Raw genomic sequence first — 25,477 nt, 5'->3', positions numbered from 1 at the left:
TTGAAAGGACGTCCAAGTGAACCCGACCTCAACCATAACCTATCTTTAAATGTATAGCTGAAGATTAGGTGCAGCCCAAGGTGTGAGAAATGAATTATTCAATCCATGATTAATTTAAGAGACACCGAGCTTGTTCTGGGCATAAACAAAGCTCATGCGACTGCCATCTGCCATCACATCAGAGGACCCAGTCTTGTCTTCTGCAAGTACCATTGGAGCTTTTGTTTATTTATTTTTTTTAAAGAAACTGCTCAAAGAGCTAAGTATACAGACTTTGAAGTGATGGTAAATGTATTGGATGTGCCTTTAGGCATCTCAGAGAAACAAAGTTCAACATACATTGGCAAAGTACGATTAAAGCTTGATGGAAAAAATTGTCCAAATAAAAATGTTATTTTAGAGAGTAAACATCATCTTACAATAATTGCTTAAGTGGGAGTTTTAAAGAAAACTCTGCAGAACCTTCCATGAGACAAGAGGGATGTGCCTAAAAAGTCTCCTGTAGTTTCTAATTTTAGCCCTAGCGAGCAATCATTGCTATTTCTAGTCTGTGATTTCATTTAAATGAAGGGAGGCTTTCAATAGCAAAAAGAAAAGAAAAAAGACTCAGCAAAACCATACAACAAATAAACAACAAATGTAAACACTATAGTGATCAAAGTAGGTCTCTTTCCTAAAGGAACAATGAAAAATTATGTAATAGCTATAGACACTCATGTCTACTAGCTATGATCTTTTCAGAAACATGTTATGTTATAGCTTCCTAAAGTATCTGGCAACAATCTTTTCCATCAGACACCCAAGGATAACTTTCCATTTCAGTTGGGGGTGGGTAAGCTCAAATGCATGCTCATAACATCTTCATGTAACCTCTATAACAACCGTGGGGGGAAAATGTAAGAGTCTTGGGTTACTGAAAATAACCTGTTTGCCATTATATGGGCAATTATAAGCTGGAACTTGCTTTTTTAAAATTGCTGGGTTCGGCAGAGATTTCCCATGGATTTATCGGCAACAGAAATAAACAAGCATTCCATTGAGCTCCACTTGGAAGTGTGAGAAGAGCTGATAGAAAGTCTTCTTCATCATTTGGACAGGAATTCAATTAAACCTACTAGGATGTTAAATTACATTCCAATATCCTGATGATTTTCTTAATCATCAGAAAGCTGAAAACATGCGGGTCCTTGGAGGACAGCCCCCTTCTCAGAGGGCTTCCCCTGCTGCCCCTCTCCTCACATTCCATCACCCCTTTCCTTGTCAGTAGCCTACCTGCCGGTGAAGCAAAAGGTGACTTCAGCATCCTGGGGGTGTTCAGGTGCCAGGGTCTCTATGCTTGTAATGCAAATAGGTTAGAGGAACTCTCTCTGTACAAGTCATGCTGTTACTTCTGGATTAAATAATTTCAGGAACTCACCAAAATTGAATATTTATAAAAGTGTCAGCAATGCTTTCTATAAAAACTAATGGAGAATGTCAGTTTTTCAGTCTTTCCATGGTAGAGGAGTCATCAGGAATGCATTCTTCCCTATTGTATTCTGCCTGCCACTTGTTCCCTAAGAACCACAGCCAACTGAATGCTAACAACAGGGACCCCGTCCAAAGGGAGAGAAGGAGAACCGGGAAAGTAGCATTGGATTTTGTTAGACAAAGAACTGCAATCAAGTGAAACCCAAGAAAACAAACAAGCAAACAATTTTGAGGCAACTGAAGAGCAACAGGTGTGAAAACGCCCAGCTTTCTCATGGGAAAAATCACCAAAACCTTGTGAGAAAGAAACAAAGCGTTTCCAGCTAGACCTCATTCAGCAACTGAGCAGCTCTTAGGCTGTCAGAAATTGATCGCTTTGTGAAAGTTTCCTTCTATTTCAACCGAGGATGGAGCCGATTACAAAGTAATTAGAAAAAATACAAACACATTGGGCTCAAACCACTGCAGGCAAGTTAAACACATGAAAGAGAAACCTCTCTGAAAGTATCAATTTTTTTAAATGAAAAAAAAAAAGGTGAGGGGGGCAGGAAAGATTATTCAACCTCACGCCTTTCTCCCTTCCCCCACCCCAACTCTAACAACAGAAAAGTCCCGCGGAGCAGGACCCGCCCCCGCCAACCCCCAAAGAGGAGTCCGAAGAAGGGATTAGGAAAACCGTGATGGAATACGGTATTCTGAGTCCACTACAACTAAACACCCCAAACATTACTCTTCGCATGAGTACTTGCATGCCACTGCCTGGAAACGCTGCAAAGCTTTATTTCCTGCATGTTTACATAGATTTAATGCTGCCACTTACCAGTTGGGCACAAAACACCGTCTGCCCCCACTCCCAAACAAGCTCCTCTTGGGGGTCTTTCAGATCTCGCTTATTCCCAGCTTGCAACTTCTGGGCTCTGAATGCGATCTAGTTTGCAGAATGCAACGGAGAAAATTAACGGGCAGCCTCGCTGCCGAAAGGCCGGCCCCTGGCCGGCTGCGCTTGAGACGTGTCCTGGGCCCCGCCGGCTCCCGGGAAGCCTCCTGGCGGCGCAGCGGCCACGACTCAGGCTCGGTGAGAGGCCACCCGTCTGCAGCGCGCGAGTGCGCCGCGTCTCGCCGAGGGGCGCGTGTGCGCGGAGTGTGTCAGAGAGCCGGGCTGCTGGGGAGGGGGAGAGGGTGTGTCCTAGGGAGGAATGCTGCTAATGTCCAGAAATAACTCCCCTCACTCCTTGCCCTTATCGCACTTAGGACGGCTTTTGGGTTGCCCAGGGGCGGGGAGATTGCAAGAAGGTAACAGGCAAGTTCCACCCGCGATTTCTAAAGCCACTCCCCATTCAGCCGTGGTTTGAGGCATTCCCTAAAGACCTCTGTTCGTTTCGGAAACGTTGCAGCTCTCAAGGGGGAAATCCAAGAGGCAGCTAGTAATGAATTTGTATTACTGATAAAAGAAAATCAACGTCCAGCTTGGGGTTCCTTCTATAGCCTTCCACGCAAGGTATCTTTCAGTTGTACTCTCCATCTCCGTTACCTCTTGTGAGTTAAATTGCTCCTCTGATGCCGCCTTACTGCAAAGCCATAAATTAATTACCCCATTACAAATAAAGCCCCTAGGAAAAGGAATGCCAAGAATAAATCTGGTCTTTGTTCTTTTTTATGTTGAACAAGTCTGCCATTAATCAAGTCTTTCCACCAATGTCTAGGGAACAGACCCAAGGTTGCAACTCATTGAGGGATGAACATGTGTACGTCTGGTTGTCCTGCAGTCCTTCTCTGAGGCATTATGTCATAGTGACTCAGTTACCACACAGACGGATATTAGGGAGAAACAATAGGAGAAACAAAACCAACCATTTAATAAAGACCTATCTGTTGCCAACTCTAAACCCACTGGCAGACAGTGCTTAATTTTTACACAATTTTAAGGATTATTTCACTACTTCCATCCTCCAGTCCCAGAACTGCTTGTCATTGGCCAGTCTGAGAAAGAGACCACAAACTGTTTGAAAATTTAGGGAAGAAACTCAAAAAGGACCCATGAAGCTATTAATTTTAATGGAGCCTATGAAATATCAAAGATGTGACAGATTTTTGAATTAGAAACCGTATCAAAAAGTGTGTTCTGGAAATAGAATCATCTTGAGAGGTCGATAATAGAGAGAGTGCAAACATTATTTTTTAAGTGAAAATAAAATGTTAAAAGCATTCAATGTCTATATCTTTAGTTCATATTTATTATCCTGAGGAAGTGGTGAGTCATGAAATACTGAATTTTTTTCTTGCTTATTAAATTTTCCCCTCTTTGGGAATCAATGTAAAGTTAATAAGGACGAGGTTACTTTTCAGACTGAAAATATTCTGGGGTTGGCAGGTTCAGTCCCTCCTTGTATGTCATTAGATCTTTTTATTTATTTTTTTTTCCTGTACACTTCAGTTGTAAAATTTTATTAGGGTCATTGAATAACAAGAGCCGAATACTTCTGTTCATCTGAAAGGCAGCACAGTGAAGCAGGGTGGCCCTGTTGGGTGAGTCTTGCTACGACACACTTCAGGTCCTTACCACCTTTCTCATCTCCAGCAAGGGTTGTTAGAAAGATCTTTCCTCTGTGAGTTAGGAAGGACATTTTATTAATTAAAATGCCCGGGTGAAAGTAGAAGGAAACATTTGGAAGGTTTCCGTATATGATCACCATGAGCTCAGAAATCTGAGGCAGCCCCTCCAACTACTTTCGCTAAAGCTGTGAATGTTTTAGAAGTCTGAAATTTCGTCGAAACACCCAACATATACAAATGTTTTAGACAGAGAGGACACTCCTTTTAGTGGTCCTGCTTGCTTGTGGGGACGAAACTGAAGGGTAGATGAAGTTTCTGCTGTTCTTCCACACAAGGAGGCTATCTTTTGGGTGGCAGCTATTAGTGGTGTCAAATGTTATGGAAAAGTCTGCCTTTTGTTTCTGCGATGTGCCTGCCCATTTGCTTGTGCTCCAAGTGAGAACTATCCGAATGTTACACGTTTTGTGGCGTTTTGGGGTCAGGAGAGGTAGTGGTGACGGTGATTTTTGATGGTGATCTGCCCCACCCAGGAACGGATGGGAGGGCGGGGGAGCTTGTTGAAAATGCAGATTCCCCTGATCCCTACTCAGCACTACTGAATGACAATCTTTGGGAGCTGACATCAGCTGTTTTTCTTTTGCTAATTTAATGTTTTGAATAAGTAGTACATTTATATAAATTTATATAAAAGTCCATGCACCACAGTCTCCTTTCTACCACTCTTCCCCATGTGCCCAGTCCATGCATCTCCCTCCAGGTAACCACTGATAATAGTTTTCTCCGTAGACTTCCAGGTTTCTTTTGGCCTAAATACATTCTTACTCTTTTTCTTTATTTCTTAAAAATACTATAGGCAGGACCAGGCGCAGGGGCTCACATCTGTAATCTCAGCACTTTGGGAGGCTGAGGCAGGCGGATCACCTGAGGTCAGGAGTTTGAGACCAGCCTGGCCAGCATGGTGAAACCCCGTCTCTACTAAAAATACAAAAATCAGTTGGGCATGGCAGCGGGCACCTGTAATCTCAGCTACTGGGGAGGCTGAGGCAGGAGAATTGCTTGAATCCAAGAGGCAGAGGTTGCAGTGAGCCGAGATCACGTCATTGCACTCCAGCCTGGGTGACAAGAGTGAAACTCTGTCTCTCAAAAAAAAAAAAAAAAAAAAATTACTATAGGCAGAACAATAACTTGGCTTCGCCTTACTTCTTCACTTAAATATATATACACTTTATAGTCCTTTCCACATTGTATGTTCATTAATTCATTTGTTTGGAAACAAACACCTGTTGAAGACCTACTTCATGCCACGGACTATTGTGTATGTTGGTGACACAGGAGGGGACAAGCTGATAAAAGTTTCTGTCCCTTGGTATTTATATCTGGGGTAGGGGGCACATTAGGCAGAAAATAAACAAACTAAACAAGAGAATTCTGTGTTGAGTTAGGACATAATAAGAGCAGTTGAACACACTGAGCAAGAGAATGGGCATTGGGGATATCGGGGGAATTTTAATTTAGAACGGAGCGGCCGGGGGCAGCTTTCTTGAGACAGTAACGTGTGAGCAAAGACTTGAACATGGTAAGGGAGTAAGTGAGCATTGGGATTATTTGGAGAGTACGGTGATCCAGGCAGAAGAATCTAGTGCAAAGGTCTTAAGGAGGCACCATGCCTAGCACATTTGAGGAACAGCAAAGGGGACAATGTGGCTGAAACAGAGAAAGTGAGATGTAGAATGTCATATGAAGTCAGAGAGACAGGACAGCCAGATGGTGTAGGACCATGTAAACCAGAGTTAAGTATTTTAGGATATACCCTCAGAGCAACAGACAGTCATTGGAGGGTCTTGAAAAGAAGACAGACGTGATGAGACTTACATGCATATCAGTGCAGAGTAAACATGCTTACGTTTAATGCGGCATAGCGTTCCCTTGGATAAATGCATCACAATTTATTCAATCAGAATCCCACTGATAGACATTTGACTTGTTTCCAATCTTTTGCTATTAAACAATGTTACAAATGTCCACACATGACATTTTACACTTGTGCAAGTATATCTACAGTATTAATTCCCACAAGTGGGATTACTGGATTTTACATTTCAAATTTTGATAAATACAGCCAAGTTGCCTTTCAAAGGGCTGAACCAATTTACACTTCCACTAGCAATGTTAAATAGTACTTGTTTCCCCACGGCCTTGCCAGCAAAATGTGCAATCAAACTTCTGGGTGTTTGCCAATCTGATAGGTGAAAGGTGATGTCTCAAGATAGTTTTGACTTGCATTTCTCTGATTTTGAGTAGGTTGAGCAAGTTTTTTATACATTTAAGAGCCAATTCTATTTCCTCTGTTGCGGCCTTATTGTTTATATACTAGTCCCATATTTTATTGGGTTCTGGGTCTTGTTCTTCGGAGTTCTTGAAACTCCATGTATGTTAAGGAGATTATCCCTTTGCGTTAGGAGCTTCAGACTGTTTTCTCATTTTGCCATTTGTCTTCTGACTTGGCTCATGATATCTCATGACGTTCAAAAAAATCCAATTTTTATTTAATTGAATTTATCAATTTTTAAATGAGTCATAGATAGGCCTATCTTATCCTATGTGCTCTTTGATTTTATTTTTGATATTTAGATATTTAGTCCATATATATCTATATATCTATATATGTATGTTGGAGACAGGGTCTCACTTTGTTACCCAGGCTGGAGTCCAATTGTATAATCTTGGCTCACTGCAGCCACTGCCTCCCAGGTTCAAGCGATTCTCCTGCCTCAGCCTCCCAAGTATCTGGAACTACAGGTGCATGCCACCATGCCTGGCTAACTTTTACCTTTTTGGTAGAAATGGATTTTTGCCATGCTGGCCAGGCTGGTCTCGAACTCCTGACCTCAGGTGATCCACCCGCTTCAGCCTTCCAAAGTGCTGGGATTACAGGCATGAGCCACCATGCCTGGCCAGTTCGTTTATATTTTATCCTGGTTTAGTGTATAAGGTATTAAGGGATGGATCTTACTTTATTATTAATGATCCAGTTGCCCCACTACCACTTTCAAAAAGAATAATTTTTTAAATGTTAGTTGTTAAAAAACACATAAAATGTACCATCTCAATCATTTTTAAGTGTACAGTTCTGTAGTGTTAAGTGTGTTCATGTTGTTGTGCAAAAGATCTCCAGAACTTTTCATCTTGCAAAATGGAAATGCTATACCATTGAACAACTTTCTATTTCTCCCTCCTCCAAGCCCCTGACAACCTCTATTCTTTTCCATGCTTATATGAATTTGACTACTTTAAATACCTCATATAAATTAAATCATGCAGTATTTGTCTTTTTGTGACTGCTTTATTTCACTTGGCATAATATCCTCAAAGGCTCATCCATGCTGTGGCATGTGGCAGGATTTTCTTCTTTTTAAGGCTGAATAATATTCCACTGTATGTCTATACCACACTATTTTTTTTTTTTTTTTTTTTTTTTTTGGAGGCAGGGTCTTACTCTGTTACCCAGGCTGGAATGCAGTGCCATAACTTTGGCTCACTGCAGCCTCAATCTCCAGGGCTCCAGTGATCCTCCCACCTCAGCCTCCCAAGTAGCAGGGACTACAGGTGTGTGCCACCATACTCGGTTAATTTTTGTAGTTTTAGTTGAGGCAGGGGTCTTGCCAAGTTTCCCAGGCTGGTCTCTTATTTCCTGGGCTGAAGCAATCCACCTGCCTCTGCTTCCTACAGTGCTTGGATTACAGGGATGAGCCACGGTGCCTGGCCACCACTTTTTCTTTATCTGTTAGTCCGACAGTAGATGTTTGGGTTGCCCACACCTCTTTGCTATTGTGAATAAAGCTGCTATGAACGTGGATGAGCAAATATCTCTTTGAGATCCTGCTTTCATTTCTTTTGGCTATGTACCCAGAAGTGAGACTGATTTTGATAGTGGCTGCACCATTTTACATTTCTACCAATAGTGCACATGAGTTCCAATTTCTCCACACCCTTGCCTACACTTGTTAACTTTCTGTGTTCTTCATAGTAGCCATCTTAATGGGTGTTAGGTGATATCTCATTGTGGTTTTGATTTTCTCTTCTCTAGTAATTAGTGATGTTTCGCATCTTTCCATATGCTTGTTGGCCAGGTAAATTTCGTCTTTGGAGGAATGTCTATTTAAGTCCTTTGCCCATTTAAAAATCAGGTTTTGTTGTTGTTGTTGTTGAGTTGTAGGAGTTCTCTCTCTCTTTCTCTCTCTATATACAGAAAATACCCTATTTACAATAGTAATAACAAAGATAAAATACCTATGAATAAACTTAATATATGTCCAAGACACATATGAAAAAAACTGTAAAACATTCCCAAAGGACACAAAATAAGATTTGAACAGATAGAAAGATCTACCGTTTTCTTGGCTAGAAAGACTTGATAACATAAATAAGTCAACTTTCTCTATGTTAATTAATTAAATTTCTCTCTCTCTCTCTCTCTCTCTCTCTATATATATATATATATATTCCCCCCCCCGATATTAACCCCTTATTGGATATGTGATTTGCAATTATTTTCTTCTGTAACATAGGCTGACCTTTCACTCTGTTGATTGTGTCCTTTGATATACAGAAGTTTTTAAGTTTGATATAGGCCCATTTGTCTATTTTTGCTTCTGTTGCCTGTGCTTTGCCTCACCACCACTACTTCATGATAATAATCTTTTACCCTGTTTTGAGATGCTATTATCATCATCTATTAAATTCCTGTGTATAGTTGAGTCTATGGACATTACATTTCTATTTCCTTGGTTGATTTTTTTAGTTTGGATGCTACCACCACACCAATTAATTATCAATGCTTTTAATATTTACTTAATATCTAATGTCTAATCACTTCTATTATAAGTTTAATATCATTTCTCATTGCTCTTCTCTCAGTTTCCCAGTTTTCTTATTATTTTTCCATATAAACTTCAGAGTAAACAATAATAGAAACTCATATTCCTATTTGTATCATCAGAATTAAATTTAAATAATTAACATAGAGAAAGTTGACTGCTTTATGTTATCGAGTCTTTCTAGCCAAGATAAAGGTAGATCTTTCTATCTGTTCAAATCTTATTCTGTGTCCTTTGGGAATGTTTTACAGTTTTTTTCATATGTGTCTTGGACATGTATTAAGTTTATTCATAGGTATTTTATCTTTGTTATTACTATTGTAAATGGGGTATTTTCTCTCATTACATCTTCTAGTTGGATATAATCAACTAATTACAATGTATTCATTGTGTGCCATTCTATCTTACTCATATTGTTTATAAATATTTCCCAATTTTCTTGTATTTCTAACTATATAATGTAATCTAAAAATAAAGATTAACCATCTGCTCTCCAATGTTTATACTTTCAGTTTCTTTTTCTGTTCAAATTTCATTATCTATTAGGTCTAGTGCAATGTTAAATAACAGTAGTAAGAGTGGGCATTCTTGTCTTATTTTTTATTTTAATGGAAATGGCTTCAGTGATTACCCATTGCCCAGTGATTCAGGGCATGATGTAGGCTTTGGGCTGAGAATGATCTATTTTATTATGCTAAGAAAATAATAATTTGTTCTTAGAAACCTTTTATTTGGGCGGGGGATGTGGTGGATCAAGTGTGATTATTGACTTTTGTCCAAATGCTCTTTTTGGTATCTTTGGAAATAGTCATATTTTTTTTCTCCGTAGAGCTATTAATTTAATGGAATATAATAAATTTCTTAGCCATGAATTATTCTTGCATTCCTACAACAAGCTCCATTTGGTCATGGTAATTATGTTTTAAATGTGCTAGTAAATGCTGTTTGCCAGTATTCATTTAGAATTTTCTGTATTGATATTGATAACTGAGATTTTGATAACAATTTTTTGTTTTATTGCATTGTGACAAAAAATATTATTTGTAATGTTTATATCTTTTGGAATTTATTGACTTTCTTTGTGGGCCTAACCTATGGTCGATTTTCATATATGTTTCCTGGCCACTTGAAAAAATGATATTAGATAATATGGAGATATTTTCAGGACACATAGTTTGTTTCAGAATAACATATCTTATTATGTTATTTATGTCTTTTCTGAACTTAAGATATGTTGGCTTATTTATTATGGACTGAGTTTTCATTTCTGTTTATTTCTTCTTTCATCTTCTGTAATTCCTGCTTTACACAGTGGCTACTGTGTTGTTTAATATATATTCATAATTGCTGTAGCCTCATTTTGAGTTTCACTATTTAGCATTACAAAGTGCCCCTTTTCTTACTATATTAATTTCTGGCCTGAATTCCACTTCACCTGAGAGTAAGATCATAACCTTGCTTTTTCAGTTCCCTTTCCCTGGTATGCCTTTCCTTATTCGTTCACACTTAGGCTTTCTGAACCACTTCGATCTACGTGTGTCTGTCTTGTACAGGGCTTCCGTCTGTTAGGCAGTTCGCCACCTCCATCCTCACCTACCCAGTCCCTGCATCTGCAATTGCTAAACCACAGAGATAGCTTTCTACCATTGCTCTTCAGAGCAAGTCCTGCGTCTTCAGGGAAATATTTTTTCCCTGGTGCTTTGTGAGATGCCAACACATAGTTTGCTTATGTGAGCATTAAAGTGATTATTTCATGAACCACGTGTTTGTATTTGTAACTCAGGCTTATAATTAAAGTATTATTTCAGGAATCCCTATTATTTCTATAATAGAGTAGCTTAAACAACTACTTCCAGATTCGGGTTTAGTGGTGATACAAATAATACCTCGGGCAGCCTGACACGTGATCTCTTTGGATCCTTCCAGTAGTACTATGAGTTTGACACAGCAGGTATCCCCATTAAACAGATGGTAGAGACTGAGGTAAGGTTTCCAAAAAAGTGTATTTCCTCATGGTTTCTTACACAAGTAGATAGACAGTTTAGCTTTCAGGTGTACAATAGAAAGGCCTTGATGTAGATATTTTCTAAGGCTCAAAGGACAGAGTGTCAATTAAATAATAAGTACATCGATAGTGGGCTTAACTCTCCTATGACAACATTAATGCTGTTGAAACACTGAGGGTTTACTTAGGGAGGCTATGGAATCTGCGTCTCTGGGGAAACTTGAAACATAAAAAGGATCCTCATTTCTTTGGAACAGCTTGAGTGTGGTCTTGCCCCAAGGCACGGGTGACTGGATAACCTCCAGTGTCCCCTTCCTCTGGAATGCTTCAAAGAACATCTCAGGGGGTCTGGGTCATTCATTTTCTAACTTAGGCACCGGAAGTATGATCTGTCAGGAGATTGTTATCAACGATATTCAGATTTAAAAGCATAAAGTGGTTATGTAACAAGATGCTACCTAATGGAGAAATTTAAGAAAGGACCTGATTACAGCATAATAATGCTACTTCTCTTTTGGGCTTAGGGACAGGGAGATTGCAATCAACTTCAAATTCCCTCATGCTAAAGAAAACATGCGCGTTTCCACATTTCTTCTGGACTGAAAGAAAAAAGGGGGAAATACATGGAAATATTTCACATTGAGACGCTTAAGGATAATGTTTTTCTCTAACCAGAAATCCCCAGGTTGTCCTGAAACTCAACATCTGAATCATGCCGACTGGTGAGAGACATTGTTTGAGCAAGACTGGAATTCTGAACATTCTTCAAGGCTTCATAAAAATCCCAAAATGATAGACCAGTGCTTATGTTGTGGTCATGCAAAGAAAAGCCCCCTTGTGATTCGGGATTGAGTTTGTTCTTTTTATATTTATAGTATCTACACTGAAGGAATGTAGAATTTGGCATGGGGAGGAGGATGGGGAAAGTGAGGAATGGAGACCAGATTTTGTCTGCCTGTGAGGGGCTGTGTATGTGTGTGTTTTGACCTAGAGCCTATGGAATAGGGGAGAGGGAGTATTTGATAGTTTTGTTCATTTGTTTTTAAAGCAGAACCTTCTTCAGGTCTCTGGTGCGAGGAGTGACTGGAAGAATTTTTTACTTTCCTTGTTAGCAGCACCATCTGTTTACAATGAAAGCTTGGCTTCCACTTTTTGGTGCAAATAAAAACCCTAGGGTGCCCATATAACTCAAACAGATGAAGCATGTGTTCACAGACCTGAAGAATCAGGTCTTTTGCGTGCAAAGGACTTTTACGGTAGATTTACACAGCATCGTATCCCTACATAAATTCAGAAGGAAGCTTCTGAGAAGCAAAGGTGGGCCATAGGCCACTGGAATTCACAGCTTGCTTATCTGCCACCTAACGAAGTGATGGACCCCTTGGGTCACACCTACCAAGAGAGAGGTTGGCAAATGGCAAAAGGTCCATTTAGTAAAATTCCTTTCACCACCTATGGGATTTATATACGTTTGGGAGAGGGACTTATATACCAAAACAAGGAAATACAGAAATATAGGCATATGGTCTTTAAAAATTCCAGATAGAAAGGCATATTTCCATAAACAGCAAAGGTTAAAGTAAGCAAATGAGAAAAATTTCTAGGACTGACTGTCAAGACTGAGGTGGTGGAAGGAGTCAGGAGCTGAAAATAGGAGCGGGGCGCCTTTTTTCTCACGCTGGTTTGTGTTGTGTAGCGGCCCAAGCAGAAGTTCCATAGATCCTCACTTGCGGGCCAGGGATTTTTACCCTCTCCCCAGAAATAAACTCTAGGTAAGGATTTGTAAGACAATGGCAACAGTGAATAGACTGTGTACATCTGGAAAAGTTTTGGTAGTGATGAGAGAAGTTTTGCATAATATAATTTGCATGCCATAGATCAATCAAGTGGTCATTCATTGTTTATTGAGTCTTCCCTCAGCTAGGTTGTCTGGTGGAAGCCCAGGCTGAACTTTCAGAGGCTTATCAATGACTAGGGAAGAGAAAAATAACACAAAGCAAACTTATAGTTATTTGAGACAATTGGAAAATAATTAAATATGCATCTGCTAGTCTGGAATTGCAGTTTTCAAGTTGTGTGCATCAGATCAAATGGGTCTTGTCAAAATGTGGATTGCCAGGCCTCACTTGGATTCAGAGGGCCAGCACAGGCCCTCTGTATTTGAAACAAGTGTTCTCAGCTACTCGATGAAAATGAACTTCAAAGCCTACTTTGAGAATCACTAATTTAGAATGTTACTTTATTTTTTAAAAAAGTGGGGAAAGTAACATTTGTTACTTTTACTACTCATAGTTTTTGCATATACTGTGTCGCTTAATTTTGAGGTAGAGACCCATGGTTTAGCCAGAAATTTAGTCAGGGTCTGCATCTAAAGTCTAGGATCTTCCCTTGACAAGCATGCTGCTGTCTTTTCCCAAAAGGACAGAAAGTCAGGGCGTGTGAGGCTGGCCGCACGGACTAGGGTGCCATGTGTTTGTCCCCTGGCTTGTTCCTTAAGCCAGCCTCTGCATGGTGCCCAAAGTTATCTATCAAATGCAAATCTGACTGTGGCATAATATTATACTTTATTACCCTGTGATGTATTTTTTTCACTGAGCACTGTAATTTGGACATCTTTTTGGTTGAGTTCCCTGGTTTTTTGCCCGATGAAAAATAATAATTATTATTATTATTTTTTTTGAGACGGAGTCTCAGTCTGTCACCCAGGCTACAGTGCAGTGGTGCGATCTCGTCTCACTGCAACCTCTGCTTCCCAGGTTCAAGTGATTCTCCTGCCTCAGCCTCCTGAGAAGCTGCGATTACAGGTGCATGCCACCACGCCTGGGTAATTTTTGTATTTTTAGTAGAGACAGGGTTTCACCATGTTGGTCAGGCTGGTCTCGAACTCCTGACCTCGTGATCCACCTGCCTCGGCCTCCCAAAGTGCTGGGATTACAGGAGTGAGCCACTGTGCCCAGCCCGATAATTTTTTGTTGAAATACCATTAAAGCAACACAAAATTAAGTATCATTAATCAAGCCCATTAATTACATTTTTAGCATGGGGCTGGGGTGGTTCATGGCTTGGAGGCAGCTGATTTTGCTCTGTTCCATGTCAGCAGGTTGTGCGTTTGCCCACTAGTCTTAAACATTTACATCGTGAGTCAGGAAAATGCATGGACCAATTTGCACAAATTCAACACTACTATTGGAAGAGCTTAAAGTGCAGACTTTACTGACCACTGGCTAGGAGAACTATATTTTTCATTGGGGATAACCATTCTAGTGACAGTTAAATCTGATGTTTCAGAAAACCTTCAGGAGACTAGGTTTGGGGCGGATCCACACTGATGAATTTCATCCTTTTAAGGAATTCACTAGCAATAAGAAGATACAGAAGTGTCAGTCCAACCCTCAAACATTGTGCATGTAAGATAACCTGGGACTCGTCATCCATACAGACTCCCCCATCACTGTCTTCCTCCAGCTGTTAAGGATCCATAGATCTGAGTTGGTTCTACTGAAAGATTTCCCACCACAGTATAAGGAACAATTGATCGCCAAACTTCTCTAACTGCAGTTATCAGCCCAACCTGAGTCACAATTCTTTCCAGGCCAGGCAACCAAAGAGCCCCCTAACTGGCTATCCCCACCACAGCAGTGACATCATCTTCATGTGCAGGTTGGATAGCTCAGTTCCCCGTTTAAAACAGCTAAGTGGCTGCCCATTTCAGTTAGATTAAAAGCAAAAGTCACTTAAGTGCCAACCAAATGACCTGACTGCTGCTTCCTTCTCCAGCTCCTGCCAGCTCCCTTCCACATTCCAGCCCACTGGGTTTCATTCAGCTCCTGAGCCATATCAACCCCTGTCACACTTAGATGGCCTTTGCACCAGTTCCTATCCATCCTCCAAGTCACCAGGTTATCTCGCTTCAGAAACTCTTCCTCCTTAGGCTCTGCTTTCCTACTGCTTATCAAAGACGTATGTGTCTTTGTAAAAAGTGGATCTCCTGCTGAAAGGTGGCCTCCGTGAGCATGTTCCTATCCAAGCTCAGTGCCTGATACAGACCTGGCCCATCGTGGAGACTCAGAAAAGATGGAGCCATCAGGCCTCGTCATGGCTCGGCATCCACATCCTTTAAAACTACACATCACATGTTAAACAGCCAGATCTGATGGGTTGAGCGTGATAGCAATTATCACTGCCTTCTAGAAGCCTGAAAGTGAATCTAAGAGAAAGGATCCATGTGGAAGAAAAAATGTACTGTACTGGGATTTATATGGACCTAACTGAGCAGGAGGGAAGCTTGCGAATAAGTAAATACATAGTTGATAGCAGTCAGTATTTTTCTTGGAAGGACTCATTCTTGTGGCTGGGCAGTGGTGACAGGTGGCATTTCTGATCCCTGATGTCATCTAAGAGCTTCAGACTGTGATGGAATAAGTACAGCCTCTATGCTATGCACAGCCACCCTACTTGAAAGTGATTTCTGCATTTCCTCCTAATACTTGATTATAACTGATCTTTCAAAGCCCTTTCTTTTTGTACAATGAAAGGGGTTAAATAGAGACTAAGATGGGTGTGTAACAAAAATTTTTTAGATAACTTGATGCGTTATTCTGGTGGTTTACCTGTAAGAGTATGGCCCTTACAACCCTAGAAAGTCAGCAGCTGGAGATGATCGTGCCCAAAGCTTCTCTACCCAGATCTTCCCCGAAGTTGAGATGAATTGGCACAGAGAAGATTTACATGAGAGAGTCTGTGCTATCTCCAGGAACATAGCATGGAGTCTGAATATATAATAAAACCACAGAAATCTATAAGTCTTTGTAAATGCCAAATTATATGATTATTACATATAACTACATTGTTATTTCATTCACTTATCTCAGTTATCATCTGAGGCAGATATGAGCTCCTTTCTACAGAAAAGGAAACTGAGGCTTAGGGTATAAGCGACTTGGTTGAGATCATCCAGTTAATAAACTAATCAGAGGTGCTAGGACTGGAAGCTACCTCTCACTTTGTAGGGGCCTCTTATTCCACTTCTCTGTTCTCATTGGTGTTACTTTATTTTCTTTCCTAGGAAAAATACAGAACTCTACTGATGATTTCTTTGCAAAGCAATAGCAGGGACTTTAAAATCCTATTTAAACATCTCTCTTTCTCTCTCCAAAACTCAACTGCTTACAGTATTTATTTCTCAAGGTGGAAGAAAATCAGGTTCTGGGGTAGCTGGTGGAGGGAGCTTCGTAACTACACTTCCTAATGGTTCATTTTCTTTCCTCTTACAGTTTTCAGTAATAATCATCATAATATTTGTCATTTATTGAGAACATTTGTTATTGAGATGTCAGACTTTATGTATAGCATTTAAGTCTCATAGTAAGCCTTGTGTGGTTGGTTTTCTAAGTCTCCTCATTTTATAGTATTGGACACTGAAGCTCGAAGGAGTTGGGCAATTTACTGAAATGGACATGAAAAGTAAGTGAGGCCAGGATTCAGACCCAGGGAGTCTGACTCTGCCTATAGTCTTTACTCTTCATCCCCTCATTATACTCTCTTTAATTCTAATGATTGCATAAGGCTGCGGATAATCTTCCTACCGCTTGACTGGCCACAGTCTTGTTCTGGTGACCCAGGAGCTGCAAAGGCGATGAATCTGCAAGCATGGAAACCCATCTCCATACCTCATCTCCCACAATGGACTACTTGCTTATAAGAAATCAGCTTATCAGGACCAGGCAGGTTCTAGGATTATGGAAGGAAAAGAAGACAATGTTTTTCTTGGTGTCTATATCATTTAGTTTAGGCTTAGCTGCACATAGCACCTACCCTACTCCATTCCACAACTAAAAACAAAACAAAACACCAAAATGAGAGACTTACGAATTAAACTAGGCAGACATTTATTTCTCTATCATACAAAATAAATGCGGAGTTGGGCTCTTTGGGCCTATTATGGCAGCCTCATGGTTGTCAAATTCTTTCTCTTTTGCTTTTTAGTACGTTGCCTCCTTTCTAAAATGGATGCTTGAGTGCCAGCCATGATGTCCCAATTCCAGCAAGAAAGAAGCAGCAGGAAGAAAGTGCATGTGTCAATTAACTGCCTTTTAAGCTGCTCACAGCACTTATGCTCGCATCTCCATGGTGGCCTGGACCCATAAAACGGACATACCTAGCAGTAAGAGAGTCATGCCTGGTCAAGACTTAAGGGCTCTATTACTTGAGGTATGAGGGGAAAGCTGGCCTTGGGGTAAGCAACAGCAATCCTGCCAGTCTCCATTCTGGAATCTCTTATGACATCATGGTAGTCATTCCCCAAACTTTAGGGTCTTAGGAATTGCCTGGGAAGCTTGTTAAAAAGTCAGATTCCTGGAGCCACTGTTAGAGATTCCTATTTAGTAGACTTGGGATGGGGCCTGGGAATCCTCATTTTTCTCAAGCACCCTACCTGCTCATTTTATTGATTTTGATGCAAATGGTTAGGGATTCGCCTCCCACTTGAGAAATGCCGTATGGGATTCCAATCAGAAACCAGGAGTAGAGAGGCCGAGGTATGAGAAAACCTGGTGAACTCAGGTAAGAAAATAAATTCCATCTGTTTCTCCCCTAGCGAAATTATATACACGATCTGGCCTGCTTCTGTAGTATCCACAGTGGAGTTCCCTGACTGAAAGAAGTGCAACTACATTCTCCTTTGTCACTAAAGAGGATGAAGTCAACAAAATAGTCTTTTAATTTGATGAACTACTCTACTCTATTTTTTTTATATATTTTTAGAATATAGGATCCCTTCTTTAAAATTTTTCAAATGTAGATCTTCTTATCCTTAAGACCCAAAATGAGAAAAGGTTTAAGCATCTCCAAAGATGCATGCAGCCATTCGAATTCCCTCTGTGTGTGATTCAAAATAAAACAAGTTAGAGTTAAAGAGAAGATAGCATGGGGAGTACTCAAAATGAAGGCAGGATAGCTCTGATGACAGATTTTTTGTCACAAAATTAAAGTTGACTCCTTGAATACAACCCAGTTTATACTCAAGGCCAAAAGAAGTATGTAAAACATAGGCAAAAAATGCCATAGCAATCATCAAAACCCAAGGATGGCTTAAAAAAGGAAAAAGAAAAAAATGGGAACACTATCATTCCTTCCTTAACAATCACATCATAAATAAGCTTTTCCAGCTAGCAGCGAACTCCTTTCATCTATAACTTAAAGGCAAAGACCTCATAAATTGACTGGGGTATTCTTCCTCGGTGTGACTACAAGGCAGATTATTTAAAACTGAAGGCTCCTACTGATATGTTTTTCAGAAGGAGTCACTGGTGGGATTCGGAATGGTTGCCATTCATTGCTTTGGTGAGTAATATCTCAAAGATAACGCAGGAGAAATCACAAGCACTCCCCTTGGCTGGGGAGGCAGCAACGTAGCCTTTCAGATGTCATGTCAAACCTCTCTGAGATGGGTGCTGAGGATCCCTTGGTGGAGCTGGCAAGGTGTGGGGACACATGCTTTTGATTATCTAAAGAGAATGAGTATAAAAACAAAACCTAATCCAAGAAGGAATGTAAATCCTGTCTCTTTGTGCCCTGTTGAAATGTAATGTCAGTACTTAAGAATTCCTTTTGCCACTAAATGGACTTGGGCCAGATACTGACATTTAGAGCCCAAGTTCTGTTATTTTCCTTGTGAAACTGTAAGGAGAAATGTCTTCATGATTACCAAAAGTATGTGTGGATAGATGGTAATGAAGATAAATCGTTTTTCCCTTGCCTGATACCCGAGCCCTTTGTGGTATATGCCACAATGTAGCTTTTACAAAAATCATATTTATTTATATGCTGTTTGGGACAGAAACTGTGTGAAACTCAAGCATGAATGTGATTTCTATTCTTAGTGCCTTTTATATGAATTTTTTAATGTAATGCTTTATAAAGTTTTTTTTTTTTTTAAACTAAGCATCTTTCCCAGGAATGAGAGCAAAAGTACTCAAAAAATGCATTGCAAGAAATATGAGCCCTGCATACAGCAGTTTATTCCCTTAGCCTATTTCTTTAATCATGTAACCCTAATCAATGAACCTCCTAATATCCATGCACTGGGGCTTATTGGCTCCAGCTATCCCTCATATTCAAGGAATCTTGCTGCCATTGTGTTTTAAATACCCACAGCCTATTGGCAATCTTGCTGCTGTTGCTTTTTATTCATGGACTTAGTCTTGGATATTCAAATAACTTATTGAAATGGCACCGTCCCACACTGATGTGGTTTACCGTGCAGGGCTGGGGAGGAACGCATGCTTTTGGAAAGAAGAGAGGTCTTTGTTATTAGGATTGATTTCATTTCATTGTACTTTTGGCTCCCTTTTCAGCATTAGGTTCTTTTCCTATGATTTTTAAAAAAATAGTTAATAGAGAAAAATATGCCCAAGTTAGTGGATGGTCTAGGGACCCAACTCCATCTGGCAGTTTACATGAGCAATGACAGTCCACTATGCGAAAGCAAAGGCAACATGATGCCATCTAATAAACACCTGTAAAAGTATGTATGATACTTATAAAGTATATATATATATATAATAATTATTATTTTTTTTACCAGAGTCCTATTTGTTTATTGCTGCTTTATGGTTTTTCAAATTGGAGAGAGCAATTTCAAACATGTATGATACACATAAGAGCAATTTCCAGATACAAAGAAATCTTTGGCCAAAAAACATTGACCAGGCCAGCCAGTGTGGCTGCTCTCTCCCTCTCTTGAGCTGGGAGCTGTTGTTCTGGGCACAAGGGTCTCCCTAGCTCAGCACGGTCACTGACATAGGCCTTCCTTTAATTTATTACTATTATTATTTTTAAAATATGAGGAACAGAGTCCACAGTGTCTTTTTAAAAATAATAATACAATCCAGGACTTTTTAGAAAAAATGATTAAGACCAGTAGAGTGCTCATATAATAGAGAAAAAAGACAAGAGGCAGGAATCCAGCCAAGAGGAAAACACACTTTTCATTTTCTTCCTGAGACTGGAGATTCTCTGCTAAAGTGAAGGCGCCATCCACAAAGTTACATCTGATGGACATTACTTATGACATGACTTAAGCAGAGAAAGAACAGTCGAAAGCAAATTCTCCAGCCTTTAAATGAATTCCCAGCTACAAACCAGAAGAATAACACTATTAGGTCTGGAGGGCAGCAGGATATGGAGCTCTGCGACTCAGATTTCTTTTCACGATGTTGGCATGACTTTGTAGGATCTATGTATTATTTATGTGGCACCACTACCATGTTTTAAAATAATCTTTGGACATACGCCCATGAATTAGTTTAATCGAGTTCTCCCATTTTTATCCATAATGAGTTCTAGTCTTTGCAGCCAGCAAGACTTGGGGCACACTCTATGTCTCCTGGAAGTCTTGGGGTAATCCCAGAGGTTCATTATTTCTAATTACTTCATATCTAAATGTGTAGTCCTGAGCTCATTGCACAAACCAGCCAAAGGAGGTAGGATTCCTCTCTCCACTACTTTCCCCTCAAGTATAAATATGTATGTTTCACAACTGAGCCCTTATAGCCAAAACCAAAATCTGCATCCATTTCTGGCATTGTTGTCTGGAATACAAGATGCAACGCAATTAATTGCAGAGAGTGTTGACACATTTGCAAAAGATGAGGAGAAGATGATGTGGACAGGTGAAGATTGAGGCTGAGGATGGTCTGTAGGTGAGGGGAATTCTGAAAAGAATTACGGTGCAGGCTGTTTGATGCAGTATGGCTGTCAGAAATACATACACCTCAGTCAAGATGTTTATTTTAGTGGTATTTTGGTGTCTCTATTCATGTTGAGCATGAAACTGGGGTGAACAATTCATTTGGATTTGTCTTGGACTTTCTTGGTTTCAGCAGTGAATGTCCTGCATCCCAGTAAACCCCTCAGTCCAAGGCGAACCAGGGTGGTTGGTCACCCTACAAGGCACCTAGACACAGGCATCTGAGATATCTAAATGTGTGTGATACATTTCAAAGGGTGACATTAGAAACTCAGTTTTTCTGTCATGCCACCTCCCAGAATATTTTCATTTTTCTCCATTAGTTACCGAAGGAAGTTGATAGGGGAAAAGGTATTCAGGAAGCAGAAACTTCAGCCCTATGCTGGAAAGGTGGATTCTTGATGAAGAAAGCCTAGTAGTTCCGAATCCAGCGAGGGCATAGTCCGGAAAGTTTTCTGAATTCCAGGGTTTCAGAAACATGGATCCTCCAATATAAGCATTCATTTTCCTCCACACTCCCTTCTAAGGAGCATTCTGCACTGCCCTGTTTGCCTCCAGGGCCCCGGGAGAAGATTTTCAGGAAGTTTAGCTCTAAGCGCAGCATGAGCCCCTCAACTCTATCCCTGAAGAGTTTCTAGGAAAACAGGAAAAAAAACTTTATAGATATTTTTGGTGACACATCTCTGTTTCTCTTGGATGGGTCACTGTGTTGAGACAGACTTTGAGGCAGTTGCAAGGCAGTCTGGTTTAATTCACCTTACGTTTGGGGGCAAATGTCCCAGATTTTCAACCTAAAGAACAATGCACAGCTGCACCTTAGATAAAATTGCCCCAGAATGCAGCCGAGGAAAGCTTTCAGCATTGTTCAGCTCCTGGACAGATTGGAGCAGGGAGTTGGGGCTCAACTTGACACAAGCCTTCATGGTTCTTGGAGTGATCATCCATGAATCAGAAAACTGTGGAGACGTCTCTGGGATCAGAATTATCGCTATGGGAGAAATTCTGGGTTGGGGATGGAACTACATGGGCATGTGATATATCAGTTCCCTATTTCAAGGGAGTTGAAGAGATGATTTTAGAAATCATAAGATGAGCTTTTTTTTTTTTTTTTTTTGTAAACCTAGATTTCAGGGACACTGAATTTCTTACAACTAGGCATTTTAGGAAGCTACGAAGAGGTCTGTGGTGGACATTTTTATTTTTATTTTTGAGGCAGGATCTCACTCTGTCACCCAGGCTGGAGTGCAGTGGCAAGATCCCGGCTCACTGCAGTCTCAACCTTCTGGGCTCAAGTGATCCTCCCACCTCAGCTTCCCAAGTAGCTGGGACTACAGGCATGTACCACCACACGTGGCTAATTTTTGTACTTCTTGTAGAGACAGGATTTTGCCATATTGCCCAGGCTGGTCTCGAACTCCTGAGCTCAAGTAATCCATCCACTTCAGCCTCCCAAAATGCTGGGATTACAGGCATGAGCCATGGCGCCCGGCCTGGTGGACATCTTTACACTGATGAATCTAACTCATTAATGGAGCTTGCATCCTCTGAGCTCTTTTAGCAGGAGAGAGAATCAAGTAGGCTTTAAAACTTCTGGTGAGGAACATGTACTACCAGAAAGAAAAAAACTCCATGAGGAGGATCAGCCCAGGTCCCAGGTAGTTGTGCATGAAAATGGTACCGGAAAGGCACAACTGCAAAACAGACAAATGCCAGAAGTGAAATGTAGCCTGCAGAATTTATCGTTACTACTTGGTCACAGAAGAAGTCTTCAAGGACCTCAGTTTTGCTTATAGATTAATCTGATAGTCTTCAGATAAAAATGTCAGACTGAAGAGTTGATACGATCTGTAGGTTGAGGCGTTTTTGTGTTGCTGTTTTCTCATACACTAACAAGAAGAGAGGAAGGTGCCACCTTTGTGTTTGTGCTTTAGGAGCTCTGGCAGCTGGCCCCCTGGCAGGATGTGATGGAACACAGCTCACAGGATCAGAGACCATCGATTCAGGTCAGCAGAGAGTGATTTATAGAAAGGAGTTTCTAAAGGAGCTTAGACTTCACCGTGAACTGGTGGGATGGCCTGAATTTTCATTGTTGGTGGAGCTCATTAGAGGGAAGAAAGAGAAAGGAGCAGTTGTGGCAGCTGTCAGGAAACCTGAGCAAATGGCGGAGGATGGGGCAGGCTCTTGGAGTAGACCCAAGAGCTGGAAAATAACTCAGTTTGCTGATATAAGGTCCAGACCAGCAAGGTCCTGGTCCCCAGTGACCAAGGGTCCAGTCAGAGCCTCCTGGGATGTAATCATGGACAGCTTCCAGGATCTGCTTCCAGGATTCATCACACTAGTCAACTGTTCCAGCCAGGAGTAAACTCTAGATATTAGCAGGTGGGAGACAGATTTGATAATATACCTGTGACTGCACAAGATTTGGGAAGGTGGAGCCACACACAGCTTTTATTCGTTGTGGCAGAGATGCCACCTTGTACCCATGGAGAAAAGAACTTCATGAATGTATGATCTTCCTCTCTCTACAGATAGGGAATCTGACAGAATAGAATTGACCAGGCTGCTGGCTGCCACTCCTGAAGCCAATTCTAAAGATGCATGGAGGTGACAGGGAAGATATTGAAGCCAGAGTTACTATAAAAACTAGGAGAAATGCTTGGAAAGCCAGAAGGTGGTTGGATCATGATGTTTGTGTAAAAGTGCTGGCCCCGAATGGAAGCTGACCTCTAGAGGAGGGCCGGGGTTGGGAGCATGAGTTATCTCTGCCCGTTTGGTCTTGTACCAGACTGCCACTGAACGGCTGTTAAAGAGCACCTGGTGATGCAGAAACTTCTGTTCCATGAGAGACTGATAAGGAAATGCTCAGGCTGTCTGGCCAGCTGTGTGCATTGCCTTCCCCAGCATCCCTCCACACACAACCTTCGATGAAGTCCCCAGGGGCAGGGTCATCTGTTCGGGGAATGGGGCAATGCCCTACATGAAGTAATTGAGCCCGGAGAGTAGCACCTGAGCATCTCAGCCTTGAAATGACCCTCTAAGAAGGGGACAGATGGAGGCCCTGGCTTCTAGTCCTCACTCCAGAGATCCTTAATCAACCAAGGAAATTAATCAGGAGCTCTGAGGGAAAAACACTGAGACTGCCAAGGAGAATAAAGAGAAAGACTCCTGGTGGAAAACTATCTGAGATGCAACATAGTTGATGGGCCAGGAAGATTAAAATAAGCATATCAAATATTATCAAAGAGTTGAGGGAAGATAGTGAGACATGAAACAGCAATAGGAAGTTACAAAAAACCAATTGGAGATTCTAAGTAGAAAAATATATGCGTTGGAACAAATATAAATAGATCCAATGACAGATTGGACATAGACAAAATAATGAATTAGCAAGTAGGAAGATTGGGATGCAGAACTAGCTCTAAAGGAATCTGGAGGGGATATAAGGAAAGGGGATTTGTAAAAGAAAACTAAGCACTGTGGACGACAACATCTGCATTGATATAGAAGCAATCCCAAAAGAAAAGAAGAGAATACATAGGTTGACATTTTTGAAGAAATAGTAACAGAGATTTTCCCAGAATTAAGGAAGCATGCAGAAACCTCAGATTCAGAAGGTTCTGAGCTGTATGAGATGCGTCTTAGGTCCCACATCGCATCCACACAGGAGCCCACCTTTTACTCCAGCCATCACAACTCCCTGCAAGGACATCTTGACAGCGCACATCCACTAAGCTGCCCTCAGCACCTCTTGTGTTCTGCCCCTAGGCCTCTCTGATACCCCCACACAAAGGCATCCAGAACCCCACTCAGCGAACAAGCATGTACAGCCGGAGTGCTGGTGACATCCCACAGAGCAGCCCTTGCCCAATGTGGGGTCAGTGACTGAGGGATCAATGCCCTTTTCTTTCATCTGTTGGTTGGACAATTCTGAAGGACAATGTACAGGTGTCCTGGATGGGTCACAGCAGGAACAGGCCTAGTCATCCACCTGGAGAACTTCTTTTTTTTTTTTTTTTTTGGTAACAGCTTTCACTCCTGTTTTCTTATCTCCCCCTCCTCCATTCCTGTCTCCTGGGATCACTGCTTGACGAGTGGAACTGCTAAACCAACATCAGCAACTCTCTAAGGTCACACTTCTTGTTATAGGAACAAATAAACCCCTATTGACGTAAGCCACTGTAAACTGGGCTGCCTATTATTCACAGGTAAACATAAATTCTGGCTAATATGTATCTTGACCCAAGCCACAGTATCTGAACGAAGGAAGTTTGAGTCCTGCTGCTGAAATTCAGGACAAGTCCAGATCCCCCAATTTTATGGAGAGGTAATGCTCTTAAGGCCTTGGAGAGAATTCTACTCAGCTCAGCAGGATACAGGAAGGAAGTATGTGTGTGTGTGGGGGGGTGTTGAAACATGAACTGGAAGAAACTCTGGGTGCCTCAGGGGGATGTCCCCTTCTTTGTGGAAAACTGCAATGATTCCAGTGAGACAAAACTTGGTAAGGCAAAAAGATAGTTATAGCTTTCCCCCTTCCTCATCGTCTATGTTCTCATGCCTGTTTCACTGATCAGAATCATAGTACAAAAAAAAAATGAAAGATACTAAAAAATGCCAGAGTGATTCATAGAAATTGGGGTATAGAAAAATCCAAGCAAATGAAAAACCAAAACAGCAGCAGCAACAGTAACAACAGCGATAATAACAAATAGCTCTGCATATCAGAGACGGATTAAGAGAAAAGACAGTTTGTGGGTAGGAAGAAGAAAAATATCTAATGAGGCTTTCTAAAGAGGTTTTGATGCATGTTACATGATGTAGTAATTC

The 25,477-nt window shown here is 41.0% G+C and overlaps 1 protein-coding gene across 2 annotated transcripts in view; it reads right to left on the bottom strand.

The window, feature by feature from the left end:
* PALLD (palladin, cytoskeletal associated protein) overlaps nucleotides 1-25,477 on the bottom strand; it is a 446,787-nt gene that overhangs the window by 302,722 nt on the left and 118,588 nt on the right. Inside the window, exon 1 of one of the 2 annotated variants that reach the window (XM_011967796.1) lies at nucleotides 2,291-3,030. The exons of the other annotated variant lie outside the window; for it this stretch is intronic. The gene's annotated coding sequence lies outside the window, so the exon portion shown is untranslated. Of the gene's footprint in view, nucleotides 1-2,290; nucleotides 3,031-25,477 lie in introns of those variants that run through there. 2 annotated transcript variants of the gene reach the window in all.

This window comes from Mandrillus leucophaeus, unplaced genomic scaffold, assembly GCF_000951045.1.
Source record: "Mandrillus leucophaeus isolate KB7577 unplaced genomic scaffold, Mleu.le_1.0 Scaffold81, whole genome shotgun sequence".
NCBI classification, from domain to species: Eukaryota; Metazoa; Chordata; class Mammalia; order Primates; family Cercopithecidae; genus Mandrillus; species Mandrillus leucophaeus.
Note: the sequence above shows the minus strand (reverse complement) of the source record. Positions and strands in the feature narration are given on the sequence as shown.